General features: G+C 36.6%; 1 pseudogene; it reads right to left on the bottom strand.

The window, feature by feature from the left end:
* Window positions 1–325: 325 nt before the first annotated feature.
* The window catches only part of LOC102826540, a 130,766-nt pseudogene continuing 109,866 nt past the window's right edge, over window positions 326–21,225 (bottom strand).

The raw sequence follows: 21,225 nt of genomic DNA, 5'->3' as shown, positions 1-21,225 counted from the left end.
TTTAAATAACATCTTCATGTCTGTCAAAAGAATAAGCTACAAATGCAGTGCAATGAAAATTTACAAAATTGTGCTTAACATCATAGGGTTACGCTAAAATGGGTTGGTAAAATGACTTTAAAGCAACTATTCTTACTGAACACATTTCACATTGAAGATTGTTTGAATAGGACACATCACTTGGACTCATTGTTGAGATAGCCATGGTCAAAACTAAATATACAGTTCCTCTGAGAAACATAATAACATTCATATTAGGTCCATTTTATTATTAAGGCCCAACTTTTTTCAGTATAACTTAATAACAAGTTTTCTTCAGAAATATTTATATTTCTTTTGTCTAATCATCTTCAAGTTTTCTGATTTCATTTTTTAAGCAATTTATAATTTCACTATTTGCTTTAATCTCTTTTTAAGCTCTGCAATTTCAAAGCTCGTTTTTTTCTTGGCAGCTTCTAATTTTTCTCTTCTTTTCACTTCAAGTTCTTCAAATTCTGTTTCATGCTTATAGGCTCCTAATGTAAGCTGCTGAGATATTGTTAATAATTGTTGCATCATTGCTCTTGGGTCTTGAAATATCATCTCACCATAAAACTCTAAAACCCTGTCTTTTTCCAAGCATTGCATTGGTGTCTGATTGAAACACCTTTAATAAATGATACAAGGTTACAGGTCTTTCATGAGGCCAATCAAAAATATTTTGATGATTATTTCAAATTCACCCCACTCCATTTCGGTAATTTCATATGGCGGTTTAGTAACAACTCTTAAAGGATTTCCTTTAGTTTCATGTAATTTAAACTGAATTCTCTTCAAATATGTTGACATATCCTCATTTCTATATGGTTTTACATACACTGTCCATTGATGTGTGTGCCGATCGTCTTCTCTTTTCATTCTAAAATATAGAACATTACCATAAACTATTGGTTTCACAATAGTAACTCCCTTCACTCTCCCTCCAGAGTCAAGAAGCTGCTGCCTACACCAGGGGAAGAGACAGGGGGCCCAGAGTCCCTGCTCCCCTCAGAGGCCCAGCTCCTTCCACAATCCACATGAATGGGTTCTGACCTCAAGGAAGGGCAAGTTACCTGTGCTTACAGCACTGAGCAACCAACAACTACTCTCAGTGGAATAGCGTTCCCAAAGTCCATTCAGCCACGCTGGGAGGAGAGCGGAAAATCTTGATTGCATGTTTGATTACTTTCAGACTGAAATAGTTGTAGAATTCTTTAGTTTCATCATGATTGGCTTTATCACTGATGTTAATGATAAAATTTGAATAATAATAGTACTGATTGGTCTTCCTGTAGGTGTATGAATATTATCCTATTATAGGCAGCTTTGTATTTCAAGGTAGACCTTGAAATGATCATTTTTTAATGTAAATATGATGTCATTCTTCAATATGTTGTTCTGGGCATGCTAAACTCTATGATTGTTGAATCAAAATGGTCAATGCCAGTCCATTTTGATTCACTAGTGCCTAGGATATAGATCTTCATACATTTTTTTCTGTACTCATAAATTGTATCTTTGACTATTAATGGATGATTGCAGTTGTTTCCTCCCATTTTGATTTGTGCACCATCAGCAAAAGGCCTTAAAAACTTTGCTCCATCATGTCAATAAGATCAACTCTACTTTGAGGAGGCAGCTTTTGCCCATTTGTGTTTGGAGTGCCTTCCAGCCTAAAGGGATTATCTTCGGTGCTGCATGACACAATGTTCTCTTGCTATTCATAAAGTTTTCATGAGCTAAATTTTCTAAACTGGTCTGCCTCTCTTTCTTCCAAGTCTGTTAGTGTGAAATCTCAGCTAAAACCTGTCCACCATGGATGATACTGCTGACATTTAAAACCTTCACTCAATTTCACAATAAAAAGGTTTGTTTAAAAATAAATACTGGGTGCAGAGCTTCCAGCATCACACCATTCACCATAATACAACAACTGACAGATGAATGGTGGTTGATTGCTTGAGGTAGGCAAGCATTGCTCCATTTCTAGATGAGAAAAAAATTCGTGGTCTAGTGTTACAGAAAAGAGCACTGCTTATGCTATGGGTTAGGCTGCTAATTTCACAGTCAGTGGTTCAAACCTTCCAGCAGCTCCAACGCAGAATAATGAGGCTTTCTGCCTCCTACAGTATTGAAATAGGGTAGCTATGGATCAGAATCAACTTGATGGCAGAGGGTTTGGATTTTGTGTGTGTGTGTGTGTGTGTGTGTGTTACAAGAAGCTAAGCACTTGGAGGATAAAATAGGTTGGAGATTTAAACTTATTAGCCACTCCTCAGGAGAAAGATAGGATAGCTGCTTTCACAAAGATTTACACCCTATAAACCCTAGGAGGCAGTTCTACGCTGTCCTATAGCTTGTGATGTGTTGAAATCAACTCCATGGTGTGTGTTTGTTTTTATCTTTTAGATTGCTTTTGGTTTTATGTGATCAAGGTCAAGATTTACAGCCTTGGAAACACTGTTCAGGGTCACTATGGGTCGGAACCAACTCCACGGCACATAACAACAACAACACACCAAATCTACTTAAGGTTAGATTTTTGAAATCGTGGAAACTAATTAATGATTCTGGCAGAGTATGATTGCCAAATAGCAATTTTTACCTCTATTCAAGACTGTTGAGTTCCAATGAAATTCGGTTATTGAATGGTTATTTAAATGGAGATATATTTAGTATTTAAGTCTATTATGTGGAGTCTATTCATTCTTACAGCAAATCTCTAATTATGGTGTTCTCAACACCACATTTATATAATTTAATGATTTTATAGAGACTCCTTGTTAAAGGCCACACACATAAAAGCATCATAATAAAATGGATTAACAAATTTTCTTTTTCCTATTTAAACAAATATGTTTTAAGGCACTAAAGAATATTTGACAAATGGCCCATAGAGACTCATATATGAGTTTCTTCAAATACATGATAAAGTACGAAGGTTTAATACATTTTAATTTCCTAGTAATGGATCAGAAACTCAGCATCAAACATTATATTTATTCTTTGTGGTTTGAATAAAGTAGTGAAATAACTATGGCTTTTGATGGCAATTACAAATGAAGTAATTCATGTAATTATTCTGTAATAATGTAATTGTTGCCATGCAGATTACAGATTGTAAAAAAAAGCATTAAGTAATTGTAAGAGTATTTATGGCCTGAAAATTGTCTGGCAATTATATTAGAGGTAATAGTAGCATGAAATTCACAGCATAATTGTTACTTGATTTTAAAATGTACAATGTGGGTACCTTTTATTATAGACCTAAGCACCTAACCATATGCTCCACACAGAAAATTAGGCAATCCAATAAAGAAACATAATTCTACTTAATTTTATGTAGTTAAAAAAATTAAATATTTATTTTTTAATTAGTTATGTAACCAATTTCAATTTCCACATTTTTACAATTAGTAATTTTGCTTTAGATGTGATACTCAGATACCTTTAGTTTTGTGTGAGTGTGTAAGAATGTGTGTATAGTCTAAATGGATACAGCCTTTTCTATTGTGTAACAGTAGGAAATTAGCACTTTTGGGGTTTTCAACTGTTTTTGTTATGGTTAAATACAGCATAAAATTTCTTACTTTAACCCTTTTAAAATATGTAACTCAGTGACATTAGTTGTATTGCAATATGTTCAACTATCATCACTCTCAATTATTTGTCACCAATTGAAACAGGAATTCTATATCCACAAAAAGCTAACTCCCCATGCCAATAACTTGTACTCCGCCTTCTATGCTTATGAATTTGCCTATCACAGATATTCTATACCAGTTGAATTATAGAATATTTGGCCTTCTGTATGTAACTTAATCCAACTTAATATAATATAATATATTTAGTGTTCATCCATGTTGTAGAACATCCCCCTTTATATGGTTAAGTATTATTCTATAATATGTGTTGTATATCTATCACATTTTGTTTCTTTGTTTGTTGATGACAATTTAGATTTTGGTGGTAAATATATATAAAATATACATTTTGTTTATTGGTCCAGTGGTGAGGATTTTTGTTTTCTTGACATTGAGATGCAATCCATACCAAAGTCTGTGTTCTTTGATCTTAAGTAGATATTTCAAGTCCTCTTCACTTTCAGCAAGCAAGATTGTATCATCTGCATATCGCAGGTTGTTAATGAGTCTTCCTCCAATCCTGATGCCACGTTTTTCTTCATAGAATCCAGCTTCTCGTATTATTTGCTCAGCATACAGGTTGAATAAGTATGGTGAAAGAACACAACCTTGTCGCACACCTTTCCAAATTTTAAAACATTCAGTGTTCCCATGCTCTGTTTGAATAACTGCTTCTTGGTCCAGGTACAGATTTCTCAGAAGTACAATTAAGTGTTCTGGAATACTCATACTTCTCAATGTTGTCCATAGCTTGTCATGATCCACATAATCGAAAGCCTTTGCGTAGTCAATAAAGCATAGGTAAACATCTTTCTGATATTCTCTGCTTTCAGCCAAGATCCACCAGACATCAGCAATGTTCAGTTAAAGCTCACCCGTCACTCCTCAGTAAGCCTATACAGGGTCGCTGTGGGTTGGAACTGACTCAAGGTCTCTTAACAACACCAACATTTGGTGTGGCATTGTAAGATGAGCACTGGACTGCTAACAAGGGTAAGGTAGGCAGTTTAAACCCAACAGCTACTCCTTGGAAATCCTACATAGCGCCCCTATGAGTCTAAAAAGACTCAACAGTTCTTAACAACAACAACAAAGACTACAACTAGAAGGATGGTGTAAAGTAATTTCATTGCCCAGAAGGCAACTCCCTGGTTCTTATAGCCATTGCCCCTTTCATACTTGAAGGATTACCCATACAGGATCGCTATGAATTAGAACCAACTTGACAGCACTTAACAGCAACAACCCAATTATTTTAATTGCAATCACACCCATGGAAGAATGTAAGCCAAACACTTACTCTTTTACCTCTTTGCCACCACCTACAACATGACCACACCCACCACTGTTTAAATTTCATTAAACTATCAATCCTGTGAGCCCAAGTGAATAAGGCAAACTTGTAGGATTATCACTGGACTGAGAACTACAAAGTTGATAATTCAAACCCACCTACCACTCGTGGAAACCCTATATATGGTCACTATGAGTTAGAACTGACTCAAAGGCACATGACAGCAACAACATCAAATAACAAACATGTTATTTGATCTGAATAATCTTCTGTTCCAATTGAAACTTTTAGCATCTATAGCCATAAACAAAGTCCAGTCCCGAGAAATCCACCAAACTGCAGCAATTATACCAGATCATAGAGTTTAATATCTCTCTTCATTTGATCAGCTCATTCCTAGTACAATCTAGGTCAATGGGCACCTGCTGAATGCTTAGGAATTTACACATATCCCTATATATCCTTTCCTATTTCTCTAATTCCTAGCCCACATGGACTAGGTTAATGGGCACTACACATTAGCTCAGGTGTACACATAATGCCCTGCACTTCAGTTCATCCATCACTTCCTCTGTTTCTTTCATCCCTAGCCTCTGTGAGCTAAGTCATTGGATACAAATGGGACGGGTCCAAATTCAATCCAAGTCTTAACTGCAGAGTCTCCTCCACTTTCTCACTTCAAGTGGACCCAGAAAGCAGTCTGAGCAAGCATAGCATGCTATAAGTTCACCAGCTTTATCTTCCAGTCCTAGAAAAGGTTTATGGTTTTGGCGCTGACTTTTTCTGCCTGTATATTTCATCTAATGGCAAACTGCTTGCTTGAAACTTAATTTTTCCCCCCCGCCTTGGCATATCTTTTAAAACATAAGTTTCTTAATTCTGAAGTGGTTGTGAGTGAAACTTAGGTTTCCAACCTAAAGCCCATATATACTACACAGATAGGAATCCTGGCGTGGTGTTGATGGATAATGAGAGGGACTACAAAGTCAATTTGAACCACAAGTTTGGCAATTCAAACTCACCAGCCACTCCTAAGAAACCCTATACAGGGTTGCTATGGGTCATAATCGACTCAACAACAACCACACAGACTACTGGATTAAAACCAAAGGCCAATGGATCTCTGAGCCCCTTCCCCCATACTCCCCCACCACCCACCCACACACACTTCCAGGATATCCTTGTTCTCCTTTCAGCATATCCTAACTAAGCAATGACAAACTGAAGAGGAATGGTGTTGCATTCATTGTCAAAAAGAACATATCCATATCAGTCATGAGATACAACACTGTCTGTGATAGGATAATTAATATCCATGTGCCTACAGAAAAGACCAGTTAATAATACCACTATTATTAAATATGCAACAGCCACTAAGGACAGTGAAGATGAAATAGAAGAATTCTACCAACTTCTTTAATCTGAAATTGATCAAACATGCAATCTAGATGGAATGCAAAGGTTGGGAGCAAAGAGGAAGGATTAGTTGTTGGAAAATAAGGGCCTTGGTGATAGATATAATGCTGGAGATGGCTTGGTAGAATTTTGCAAAATGAATGTTTTTTTTTTTTCATTTCAAATACCTTCTTTAGATAGCATAAGAGACAATTATACACATAGACCTCAGCAGATGGAAAACACAGAAATCAAATTGACTACATCTATGGAAAGAGACAATAGACAAGCTCTATATCCTCAATCAAAACAAGGCCATGGGCAGATTGTCAAATAGATCATTAACTGCTCATATGCAAATTAAACCTGAGGCTGAAGAAAATGAAAACAAGTCCATTACAGCCAAAATATGACCTTGAATATATCACACCTGAATTTAGAAGCCATCTGAAGGATAGATTTGATACATTAAACAATAAAGACTGAAGACCAGAAGAGTTGTGGGATGACAACAAGAGTATCCAAAAAGTCATTAAGAAGACAAGAAAGAAGGAAAAAGAACATAAAGGATGTCAGAAGAGACACTGAAACTTGCAAATGGAAGAAATGAGGAGGTACAAGAGCTAAACAGAAAATGTCAAAGGTCAGCTCGAGAAGATAAAGTCAAATATTACAACAAAATGTGCAAAGATCTGGTTGTCAGAAAACCAAAAAGGAAGAACATGCTCAGCATTTCTCAAGCTGGGGGAACTGAAGAAAAAGTCAAATCTTGACTTTTCGTTATTGAAGGATTTTCTGTGCAAATGATTGAATGATGCAGAAAACATCACAAAAAAAAAAAAAAAAAGGAAGGCATACACAGAGTCACTGTACCAAAAGGAAATAGTTGATGTTCAACCGTTTCAAGAAGTATCATATGATCAAGAGCCAATGATACTGAAGGAAGAAGTCCAAGGTGCATTGAAGGAATTTGCAAAGAATAAGACACCAGGAATTGATGGAATAAAAATTGAAATCTTTCAAGAAAGTGAGGCAGCACAGGAGACACTCACACATCTCTGACAAGAAATTTGGAAGACAACTATATGGCCAACTGATTAGAAGAGATGTGTATTTGTGCCCTTTCCAAAGAGAGGTGACCCAATAGAATGCAGAAATTGTCAGACAATCTCTATGATACCCCATGCAAGTGAAGTTTTGCTACAGGTAATACAGAAACGACTGCAAGCATACGTTGACAGAGAACTTCCAGAGGTTCAAGCCAGATTCATTAGATGCCTTGGAGTGAGCAATATCATTGCTGATGTCGATGGATCTTGACTGAAAGCAGAGAATACCAGAAAGATGTTTACTTCTGCTTTATTGACTATGCAAAGGCTTTTGATTGTGTGGTTCATGACAAATTATGGACAACATTGCAAAGTATGAGTATTCCGGAACACTTAATTGTGCTCATGAGAAATCTGTACATGGATCAAGAGGCAGCAGTTCAAACAGAACATGTGAACACTGAATGGTTTAAAATTAAGAAAGGTGTACAACAGGATTGCATTCTTTCCCCATACTTATTCAACATGTATGCTGAGCGTATAATCCAAGAAACTAGGTTATATGGGGAAAAAAAATGTGGCATCAGGATTGGAGGAAGACTCATCAACAACCTGTGATTTGCAAATGATACAACCTTGCTTGCTGAAAGTGAAGAAGACTAAAAACATTTACTGATGAAGATCAAGGAGCACAGCCTTTGGTATGGATTACATCTCAATGTAAAGAAAACAAAAATCCTCACCAATGGACCAATAAACAACATTCTTATCAATGGAGAAAAGATTGAAGTTGTCAAGGGCTTAAATCTTCTTGGATCAACTATCAACCCTCACGGAAGCAGCAGTCAAGAAATCAAACGACGTATTGCATTAGGCAAATCTGCTGCACAAGACCTTTTTAAAGTGTTGGAGAGCAAAGATGTCAGTTTGAGGACTAATGTGTGCCTGACCCAAACCATGGTATTTTCAAAGACCTCATATGCATGCAAAAGCTGAACAGTGAATAAGGAAGACTGTAAAAGAATTCATGTTTTTGAATTATGGGGTTGGAAGAGAATATTGAAGGTGCCATGGGCTGCCAAAAGAACCAACAGATTTTTTTTTTGGAAGAAGTGCAGTCAGAGTCCTCCTTGGAGGCCAGGATGGCCAAAATTCATCTCTCATACTTTGGACACATTGTCAGGAGGGACCAGTCACTGGAGAAGGATATCATGTTTGGTAAGGTGGAGGGTCAGAGAAAAAGAGGAAGTCCCCTAGTAAATGGATTGGCAATATGGCAGCATCAATGGTCTCAAGCGTGGCAACAATTGTGAGGCTGGCCCAGGATCAGTGTTTCATTCTGTTGTGCATAGGGTCGCTATGAGTAGGTACTAACTCAATGGCACCTAACAACAACAACAATTAAGTATTAAGGATATCAGATACATCGTGGTTATGAGTCAGGCTGGTAACCTCAAGGTCAGAAGTTCAGAACTATCAGGTTTTTTTGCAGGAGAAAGATGAGGTTTTCTGCTCATGTAAAGATTTGCAGCCTCAGAAACCCTATGAAGGGTCACTGTGAGTTGGAACTGACTCCACAGCACACCACCATTACTAATTAAGTATCTGGCTCCTCGTATAATGATACAGACTGTGAACCACAGATTCACAGAACTAGATAACTAGATAGTTCACAAGCTTTCTATCTAGATTTGTATATTCTTTCATTTCGCATTACTGGGACAGGGGTATACACTGCCGTTACCAGATAACTTGTCCACATTCATGACAAGGAGACATACAAGTAGAAAGTACAGGCTTTATTTAGGAAGGTGGTCAATTCTAGACTTTAACAGAAGTGAATGTTAGTTCAAACCCACCAACTGCTCCTCAGAAACACTATCCAAGGTACTATGAATCGTAACTGACTCTATGGCACTTAAAAACAACTAAGTATTGATTGGCCAAAGGTAGACTTGTATATACTTCCTATTAATTAAAAACTGAATATTTATTTCTATCATACATTTGATTCTGTTACAATACTAGGTAGAAGAAACATTCAATATCCACAGTCCATTCAAATAAACACATAACCCTTTTCAAACATTTTAGTTTAAATTTTCTCCTTCCCACCTCTTGGCTGTCTTCTAATTTATATACATATTGCATTGGAGTGTTTTCAGGGTGGAGTCAATAGATTCTACCCTCATTCATTTTTGTTTAATGGACAGAGATTTTTCCTTTTAGTCGCTGCTTTCCTACCTTTGGGCGTAGCATAATATCTCTTTTTGTATTTCAGCCATTACAGGTAACAACAACCAAAGTAGCAATCTAAGAATAAAAAGTTTCACTCCCACACCATTTCGTTCTTTCTCATACAAAGTTCTATGCTTCCATTAGTCTAGAGCCACTGCAACAAATCCCACTCCTGATGTCACTACAACAATGGTGTGGGGCATCTTCAGGTTTCTAACTTCACAAGGGAAGAGGAGAAAAATCACCACCATAGGCTGATTCCTATGAGATGAAGTCAAACATGACTCTACTTTCTAACCTTTGTATCAAATCTGATGCAGCAATGGCACTCTGTACCTCTCTGCTTGATTTGATCATTAATTGCAGTAGTCACACAGAACTCAGACAATAATTAAAATTATGGGGTTTAATTGGGAAGCACCTTTTTACAATTCAGGATTAGGAACACTTAGAATACAGTTCTTCCATCAGATAGGCTCCTCTTAGGCAAGTTTCTCTCCAGCCCAGCCTTTGTCCCTACCTTGCTCAGGAATGTGTTACAAAACTCATTTAACACTTTGCCTTTCTGCCAAATAGCCTCTTGGACTGGCCTCTACCGTGCTCAGGGAAGTGTTTCAAAGTTCTTTTAGTTCTGCTGATCATGTGCTCAAAAACACCTCACCCAACCAGGAATCCTTGACCATAGGCTCTCAGCACTGGTTCCATGGGTTGGCAAACCTAACTCCCCAGACAAATGCCTGGAGACATGTCACTCCGCCAGCATGCCTGTGGCCAGAAGGCAATCCACTTTTGTGTCCTGTGGGTAAGGAAGCCCACCCCTCAGTCTCATGCTGGTTCTGATGTCTCTGTTACCTCTTTTTCTCTGCTACTGCTTCTTGCCATCTCTCATAGCCTTTGGTGTTACAGCTGTAGTCTATTGAATGAAGACTTTAAAGCATAAGGATATCACATTGTACTTTTCTCCTGGCTGTCTTATTTTGATGGTTTTGAGATACACATTTTTTGCCTCAAAGATAACTCATAGTAAATCTAGCAAAATCACAAAACCAACAAATCCTCTCATTAGTTTTACACACAGATTATTTTCATATTCTCACCTACTCACTAGGAGTCCTGGTATGGTGCTGTGAGTTAATATGCTGGACTGCAAAGTCTGTTTGAACAGCGAGGTTGGCAGTTCAAATTCACCAGCCACTCCTTGGAAATGATATACAGGGTCTCTGATTCCTAATCAACTCAACTGCACTTCACAACAAAACAACAACAACACCCCACTAAGGTGCCATGCACTTTATGTGCATTATTATGAAGCTGTTCAACACCCTTGTTGGGCCACAAGCACCCCACATTTGCATAGTCCTAGTATTTGTGGAGTCCTGGTGTGGTGCTGTGGGTTATTGCACCATCTGTAAAGCAGTTTGAACTGTAAGGTTGGCAATTCAAGTCACCAGTTGCTCCTTGGAACCCTATACAGGGTCATTAGAGTAAATGAAACCTTCTGGTCTTCAAAGGCTGTTTACTCTGATCACTCTGAAAGTCAAGATCTAAATAGTCTGGAATCAGCCACTTGACACAAAGAAGTTACTGCCTCAGTTTGTACAGATATCACTGGAAAATTAAATCATTATTAACTATGGAATACATTAGAAACATTTTCTAAAGATACAGTATTTGTCTTTAATACAGAAATAAAAAGTAATAAAATAACTTTCAAGTCTTACATATTTGAACCCTAATATAATAATTAGTTAATGATAGTTATAAATATCAAGAAATATAAACTTATTTAGGTACTTTATTGTACTAATGAAAAACTAGCAAAATTTAGTTGCCCTCTTGAAGAGTCAACGAAATTCAACAACAAAAAAATACTAACTTAACACAATATTGTGTCCCTTGGGATAAGCCTAATATCAATTAAGAAACTTCAAAATAACTGACCTAAATCACACTATGACTCCTTTATGTGCTGTTTTCCTGCTGTTTGATTTAGATGTAATCACGGTCATACTTCTGTGATAGAGATTATTTTCCTTGATGTTATAGGTTGTTAGACTCCTTAAAAGCTAGTATTTAAATGGATGGTGAAAATGACCTAGCATAATTTGATGTTCAAGGTTTCAGCTACTTAACAGATGGAAGTTCTGTCTCTGCTGAGATTTTTCTAATATGACACATACAAATTTAGCTTCCTGTTAGAGTAATTACTACTTAATTAATAGTTGTTTTAATTATACTTTAAGCATTTCCCATACAAACTATTTTAAGAGCAAATACTTTCTAATTAAATTTCAAATCTCAGAAATAGACAATGTGGTGACTCTGTAGGATAAGCACTGGACTGAGAACCACAAGGTCAGAGATTTGCACCCACCAGGCACTCACGTGACAAAATGAGGCTTTCTACTCCATTAGATTTACAACCTCATATAGACAAGAAAGATAAGGCTTTCTGCTCCCATAAAGATTTATATAGCCTCAGAAACCCTGTACAGGGTCAATATGGGTCAGAACCGACTCGACGGCACTTAACAACAACAACAATATACAGGGTGGCTATAAGTCAGAACCGACTTAAAATCACTTAACAATAACAACAACATCCCATAAAATGCTTCAAGGATTTATGATAGCAGTAGCTCTACTTTACAGTAAATTCTGAGGGCAAATGAGCATGTGCTTTATTGGAAAACCCATTTTAAATTTACTACTGAGTAAATTTATGGCAACCATGTGAATTTCTACATAATAAAACACATAGAAAAATCTGAGCACAGATTTCTTGGAGAACCCTGTACTTTAACATTTATTCTGGGAAATTTGTGGTATTTTGTTACACATACCTTATAGATACAACTTTTCAGAAAGCATAGTGTTTAACTTCCCTACTACATTATATGCTTCTGACTAGTTAAATCTATAAGGAATTTTTAGTAATAGATTATTAAATGTTCTCTGTATGTATTCAATGTGTAAGACCAATGACTTACTCATTGAAAATACCTTACAAATAGCGACTATACACATTGACCTCATCAGATATAACACATAAGAATCAAATCAAATACATCTATGGAAGAAGAAGATAAAGTTGCTCAATATCATTAGCCAAAACAAGGCCAGAAGACGACTGTGAAATAGACCATCAATTACCCATATGTAAGGAGCTCTGGTAGCGTAGTGGTTATGAATCGGGCTGTGAACCGCAAGGTCAGCAGTTCAAAACTACCAGCAGTTCCGCGGGAGAAAGATGAGGCGTTCTGCTCCCGTAAAGATTACAGCCTCGGAAACCCTGTGCAGGGTGGCTATGAATCAGAACTGACTCCACAGCACATAACAACAACAAGTTCAAGCTGAAGCTAAAGAAAATTGAAAATTCAAAATATGACCTTGAGTATATCCCACTAGAATTTGGAGACCATCTTAAGAACAGGTTTGATGCATTAGATATTACTTGACATTTTATTTTATTTTTTGCTTCTTTGTTTAGTGTTCTTTTCACTAGAATAGCTGCACTACAAATTCTAATATGGTAGGGATTCTGTCTTCTTTTTCTCATTGTTTTATCTCTGTATCACGAAGAAACAGTAAGTAGTAGACAGTTAATAACTATTTCTTAAATTAATGCATGAATTCCAGGGTAGGAAACTCAATGGTTAATGAATTGGAAAAGCCCATTATTTTATGTAAGTTGTTGTTATTGTTGTTTTTAAGTGCCTCAAGTTAGTTCTGACTTATAGGATCCTGTATAGTGTTTCCAAGGAGTGGCTGATGGGTTTGAACCACCTACCTTGGGGTTAGGGGTTCATGCTTATCCTACAGCACCACACCTGGACAAGTTATCCAAGTTAGCAATAGAAAATATAAAATCAATATTAATTTCCCCAAATTATGAAAAATTAAGCAAAATGCATAAAAGAAATAATGAAGTAACATGCATTCAAATGTAGAGTAATGAAATAATAACAATAAAAGTTATATTTAATTTTTTTGAGTGATTAGACTGTTGGTTTAACTCCATGTAAAAGCTTGGAAATAACCACCCTCAGATTTTTTGTTTTTTAAAATAAGTTTGGAAAACTGAAGATCATTGACTGTTCTTGGAAAGCTCAGAGACCACAGGTTGTAAGACAAACTGCCACCATGAAAGCTGGAGAGATAGCCTATTCACTTACAGTTGAAATTTTACTGGAATCACAAGTTATAGGAGCCATAGACTGTTAAAACAACAACAACAACACTTAACTGGCATCTTTGATGAATTCCTAGAACTGTGGGAAAACCTGAGAATGAGAATCTCCTAGACACTTGAGTCTTTGGGGGATCAGTCTTTTGTTTTTTCACTCTACACTCTCATACTGAAGATCCTAAAAATGTGTCTATTATGGATGTGGCAAAGGGGGAAGGAGAATAAAAAGATACTGTCAAGAAGATGAAAAGACAAGACCCAGACTGGAATAAAGTATTTGCAGAACACATACTAGATAAAGAAATTATATATAAAACAGAACTGTTTAAAAATATTGAGTAAATGAACTGACCAAACACTTCACCAGAGAAGTCAGACTGATGTGAAATAAACATACAAAGGTGCTTAGTATCACTTGTCTTGATGGAAATGTAAATTCAAACAACAGTGAGATACCATTGCACACCTATCAAAATGCCTAAAATCCAAAAACAAAGCACCAAACACTGGCAATTCTGCAGAACAACAGTAAGATTCACCCGTTGCTGGTGGGAATATATAAAGTACAGTCACTCTGGAAGACAGTTTGGCAGTTTCTAAGAAAGCTAAACCTAGTATTAGAGATATAACTTATCACTCACTCAACTAAGTATTTAAACAACTACTTTGAAACTTTCACTAACTACAAGAAAAATCCTGCACTGGAAAATTTAGAGCATTTTTATTTATATTTGCCCTAAAGTGGAAGCAATCAGAATGTCCTTTAAAATGTGAATAGATAAACAAACAAACAAGAAATCTATTGTACATCCATATAATAAAATAGTATTCAGGATAGTTTGGTGAATAGTGGGTAAGGTTTTAGAAGCTTGTGAGAAGCTCCTAAGGTTCAACTATTGATTTCTACCCATACAGAGTATAAGAGAGTGAAAAAATCAAATATGTGGAAACTATTTGTCCAAAGCACCACACAAACCACAACCTCCACGAAACTGAGACCAGAAGAATTAGATGGTGCCTAGCTATCATAGCCCATAGCTCTAAAAGGGATAACAAGAAGCCCTGGGTAGAAAGGGAGAAAACTGTGGAACAAAACTAAAAATGATAAAAGAAAACCAGGCATAATAATATGATAGAAAAAAAACTCCAAAAAGAGTGACCCATAGACACATTTCAAGCCTGGAATTGAACTCATGAACTCACCCCTGTGTCTCAACTTTAAGTCAAACAATAGACACACATAAAAGGTGAACAACAACACCAGGGAGATGCACATTTATTAAAACATTCAAACATATGTGATAACAAAGCAGCATTTGCCCAAGATAAAGTTGAGAAGTCAGAAAGAAACAGGAAAGAAGGATGAAAGGAAATGGAAGCACAGGGAGGAGGTGGGAAGTGTACTGTTGTTACATTGTAGTGATTGAAACCAATGTCACAAAGCAAAAGATGTATAAATTATTGAATGGAACACTAAATTGTTCTGAACATTTTCATCCAAATCTATATCTATCTATCTATCTATATCTATCTATATATATAAATGATATTAAGGATAAAAAGAAATAAACTGCCAAGTCACCAAATCATTTGAATGAACCCTAAATGCATCTTGATAAACAAGAGAAGCCAGTTTGAAACGTGTCTGATTCCAATAATATGACATTCTGGAAAGGCATATCCATGGAGACTATAAACAGATTAGCCATTGCCAAAGAGAATCAAGAAAGAGGTTGGGTGGGATAATTGAATAGGTGAAGTGCAGGGTATATTTTAGGACAGTTAACTACTTATTCTGCATAGTGAATACATGACATTATGTATTTGTCAAAGCCCATATAATTTTATAGCTTCAAAAGTGCACTTAAATGTATGCAAATTTCAAAAAATCATTTAGGAGATGAAGGGATTGCAGAATGGAACGTGGAATGTGGCAATACAATGATTGTATTACACAAGAATGAAACAACCTTATTGAAGGAGATGGGGAAAATGATGCTGACTTAAGCAACTTTGGAAATGAGTGCAGTCTGTAAGACTAAAGTCATAAGAAACACTGTACTTTGGTTGATAAAACTGTGCTCCATTCAAATGTGTGTTAACAATTCTGGTATTTCTATAAATGTCTACTTGAATAATTAAATCACTGGAATGTGGAGTGGGCAGAACTGACTCAACGGCACTTAACATCAACAACAAGGTGGGGAGTACATGGAAAAACAAGTGAATGATCCAAGGGGTAGTGGATTAGAGTTGGCAACATCACTATAATTTGATATAGATGATGATAATATATAAAAATTTATATATGGCTTTATATACATATTTATATCCTAAAAGAAGAACAGTGAGAGTCCACTCAGGAGGGAGGGAAAATATTAACTACACCAAAATTTGTCCATTCTAAATCACTGAACTGAGACCAAAAAACTGGTCTTGTATGTATTTTACATCAGGGAGGCATCAGATGAAAGGAGAGTTGTAGTTGCATGGACATATGTGAAAGCAGGGATCCCTAGAGAAATTTGATCTAAAGAAACCTACACAACAGAAAAGTGCTGTTCTGGGCAGAGTCCAGAAAATGATTGCTTGATGCAGCCCAACAGAGAATTCCCCAGGCTGGCCATCTCCACAGCATTCAGCAGGCTCCGCTCCAATGGACCACAGAGCATTTGACAGCCCAGTGGTATCCACTTCCTTTTCACAACTAGGTAAGCTCCACTTATTGTAGCCAGGAGACTTGATGGCTGATCCTTTCCTACTTCTGTGGGTAAGAAAAGATAGGAAAATTTTGAAGTTCAATGAAAATATACTATTCTCATTAAAAATAAATAAACAAATGACTTCATCACTAGAGTTCTGTTTTTATGATGATCTCAAGGTATAAGTAACTATGATGTTTTAGAAATATGTGTATATGCATATATATCCCACCTACTACCTTCAAGTCAATCCTGAATTACAGTGACCCTGAGACTGTTACTCTTTACTGAAGCAGATAGTGTCATCTTTCTCCCAAGGAGTAGTTGGTGTTTCTGAATCGCTGACCTTGTGGTTAGCAGGCCATTGCTTAAACCATTACACCACCAGTGCTCCTTATGAGTATATATGACCAAAATGTTAAAAAAAAAAAAAAAAAAAAAATCCACTGCCACTGAGTCAATCTGATTTATAGCAACCCTTGGAGCTGCTGGTGTGTTTGAACTGATGATATTGCAGCTAGCAGCCTAACACCTTTACAAGTGTGTATGGTTCTCTACAAAAATACCCATTGCCATAGAGCAGATGCTGATTCATAACAATTCTATACAACAGAGTTGGGGTTCCCAAGCTGTACTCTATGGAAACAGACTTTTCCCTTCATAGTCATTTGTGAATTTGAACTGCCCACCTTTAAATTAGGAACAGAGTTTCACCACTGGACCACCATGGGTCTTAATATGAACTTAGATATAGAAATATGTCTACCTTTTAATTATAAGTCATTAGAAACCAGTTACCCATCCCTGTCACCCCTGTGTACCGAGGGGGTGGGAATGATCCTCGATGTAAAGATTTGTTCCCTTTTTTCAGCTACTACTTCCACAAGTATAGTTAAAGTTCATCAAATTTTAGTGAATTACTCTTTTTTTTCCCTCTTCTTTCTTCCTCTAGTGGAATTCTGATCATCCAGTCATTGAAGCCAGGTCAAGTGGGTATTATCTGCAAGTGTGGGTGTTCTTGTGCATATGCCCTCTCTTCTTATCAGCTGGACACTTCACTCTCCACTCTAGTCCTCTGTGGCTATGTCACTGACTATGGACCCAGGAGTCCCCGGGTTTTGCCGTATTGCTGGAGACTCTTTAATTTCTAACTGGGAGAAGAGATGGCTACTTTCTAACACTGGCTAAGAAATGTACTAGTCTTTGACATCACACTGGCCCTTGTTGTGTGAAGGGAAGGTGACAAATTCACATATAAACAATAAGCCCCTCCTCATTCCCTAGGAGAAGTCAAAGATGGAACTGAGAGTCTATAAATTGCCACAGACCTAGCACCTTAGCTAGTAGTGACCTCTGCCCAATTGGAACCATGGTTAAAAGTGACAATCTGAAGTTGAAAAATTTGGACTCTAATTCATGAACTAACATTGTAATTGAAATTGTTCATTCTGAACCGCTGGTTCTAAATAAATGTGAGATTTTACTCATGTGCTTTGTCATAACAAAATTGTAATAAATGAAACAAGTTTATGATGATGAACCAGAATATCTTTCTATTAATTGTCTTAAGTATGAAACCCCATACAACTAGTATAGCTGTAAGAGTCCATGATATACTGCAACTCTCAGCAATAGATTTCTCTTTTACACAGTGGGAGCTTTATACATAGCTGAGAGTTTCTCTAAGTAATGTTTTTTGGCTAAAAAACCCACACAAAACCCAGAAAATTATATGAGCAGCGCTTTAAGAAAAATGGAAATACAATGGTCAGTAAATAATATTTAAAAAGTGATTGACCTTTCTTGTAATAAATAGAAACTGAAAGCACAACAAGACATCTCTATAATCCATAATACTGATATTTTTGTAACATTTTATAATATTGATTATTACATGGTGGTGGTGGTGGCGACATGGTGGTGGTGGTGGCGGTGTGCCTTGGAATTGGTTCTAACTCGTAGACACCCTGTACAGGGTTTCTGAGGCTTTAAATCTTTATGGGAGCAGAAAGCTTCATCTTTATCCCATGGAACAGCTGATAATTTGGATGTGCTGACTTTGAGGTTACCAGACCAATATGTAATCACTAGGCTACTGTGGGAAAATATGAGTTCCCATATACAGACTTTTGGAACGTAAGTTCTTACAATTACTTTAGGGAAAAAAATGACAATTCTATTGCTGTTTTAAGGAGTCTGCTGTAGCTGTGAGTTAGGCATTGGGCTGCTAACCTCAAGCCTGGCAGTTCAAACCCACCAGTTACTATGATTCTGTCCGCTGCCATAAAGATTTACAGTCTTGTAAACCCTACATAGTTTTGCTGTGAGTCAGTATTGACTTGATGGCAATGGGCTTTTTATTATAGCTTTAGGATGTGATCTATTGCCCATCAATGCTTGTCTCTGGTATATACCTGAGAAAACCTTTTTATGTACATAGGAGTCATGCACAAGAATGGTCAAAGGCAGCATTATCTGATAGTACAAAAGATGGAAACAATCTACATCTATGCTGTCTTGTACTAACTGCATTTAGAAATGTAAATATCCACATGTAGTGAGTAGTACTACATGTGGATATTTAATTTAAAATTACTTAAAACAAGATAAAATCAGCCTGCTGCACCAGACTCTTGGGCAGTGCTGATGCAGAGCATTTATATCACAGCAGAAAACGCTATTAAACATCACCTATCTAAATTACCTTGCACAGTTCAATAGAAGAAACATCATTTCTCAATTGTGATATATTTATTCAGTGAAAATGAAAATATGTTATACATATCAATATGAAAATCTCACAAACAGGAGAGCGTTGAAAGAATAAAGCAAGCTTAATTAAGATATATAGAGTATGGTTTCATCCAAATAAATTCTCTCTTAAAAAACCAATATATATGATACCTAAAAATTGATATATTTTAAACATAAATAATAGACACATTGAATAATACATAGAAATCAATTGCTTACATTTCAGGACACTGTTTGACTTGGGAAGAGGAAATGGAAGAAAGGATAGAGCACACAGCTCTGATAAGAGTAGTGGTTACGAATCAGGCTGCTAACCTCAAGGTTGGCAGTTCAGTTCTGCAGGAGAAAAATGAGGTGTTCTGCTCCTGTAAAGATTTACAGCCTTGGAAACCCTGTGCAGGGTCACTATGAGTCGGAACCGACTCCACGGTATTTAACAACACCAACAGTGTTTTAAACTAGTGGTTATGAATTGGGCTGTGAGCCCAAGGTCAACAGTTCGAAACTACCAGCGGTTCCATGGGAGAAAGATGAGGCGGTCTGCTCCCGTAAAGATTTCAGCCTCAGAAACCCTGGGTAGGGACAGCACACAACAACAACAACAACAGTGAGGAATTTATAGAATTTCATTATAGGTTTCCCCATATCTTTATATATAATACACCAATAACACAGCGTTAAAAACTTGGCATATATAAAAGTGTCCAGGTCATCTGATACTAAATTGCAACTTTTAAATTTATATATATCTCCTGGTGTGGTTCTGTGGGTTAATGCACTGGACTGCAAAGTTGTTTTAAACCAAAAGATCGGTGGTTCAAGCTCACCAGCTGTTCCTCAGAATCCCTATTCAGGGTCGCTATGAGTTGGAAGCAACTCAACGGAATCAACAACAACAATATATATACATATTTTTTGTGGTGATACCTTATATGAGGAAATAAATTATAGGTTGCCCATCATATTTGCATTGTGAGTTAGGTAAAATTATATCTATTTCAGAAGAAAACAGGCTTAAAATTGGAGGTTCTCCCAAGTCACTAACAATAATCAACAGAATCTTGACACAGATTTGTTTCTGAACTAGTAATGTCATACACTTTTTATAACATTCAGCTAATTCTATTTATTAAAGTTTGGTGAACAAAGTACTATAAAAATACCTAGGGACAGTTTTGAGCTCTAGTCATTGCTATCATCCTTCACATTTGTAGCATATTCTGCAAATTTGAAAACACTTTATTTGATACACACAGAAATATGTTGTAATATTTCTCCATGGAGTCCTGTTTTAGTGTTGTATGGTAGGTATTGGATTACTAAGTGCAATTTGGGCTATTCAAACCCACCAGATGCTCCTTGAAAATTCTATACAGGGTCATGCTATGAGTTGGAACTGAAAGCACTTCAAAAACAACAGTGTATATATGGAAAACTAGAAAATGACAGTAATCATGTTGCTGTTGTCGCCAAGTGTCATTGAGTCACTCCTGACTCAGAGCAACCTTGCATATGGTGTCTAAGAAGCAGCTAGTGGGTTTGACCCATCAAGCTTATGGTTAGCAGTCCAGTGTTTATTCTACAGCACCACAAAAGTACTCCCTAGCTGGCACCAAAGTAAAAAGGAATAAATAAGATCAGGTAACAGAAATTGGTTTAAAATCCAATGTTATATCCATTATTGAATAAATAATTATCTAATCCTTAACACACCCTTACACCCAATTTTGGCCTAATTTATGATCTATAAAATGGCATCAGGATTGGAGGAAGACTCATTTACAACCTGAAATATGCAGATGACATAACCTTGCTTGCTGAAAGTGAAGAGGACTTAAAACATTTACTGATAAAGATCAAAGAGCACAGCCTTCGGTATGGATTACATCTCAATGTAAAGAAAACAGAAATCCTCACCACTAGACCAATAAACAACATTCTT

The sequence above is a fragment of the Chrysochloris asiatica genome, unplaced genomic scaffold (genome assembly GCF_000296735.1).
Source record: "Chrysochloris asiatica unplaced genomic scaffold, ChrAsi1.0 scaffold00131, whole genome shotgun sequence".
Lineage (NCBI taxonomy): Eukaryota > Metazoa > Chordata > Mammalia > Afrosoricida > Chrysochloridae > Chrysochloris > Chrysochloris asiatica.
This window is presented reverse-complemented; position numbering and strand designations above follow the sequence as displayed.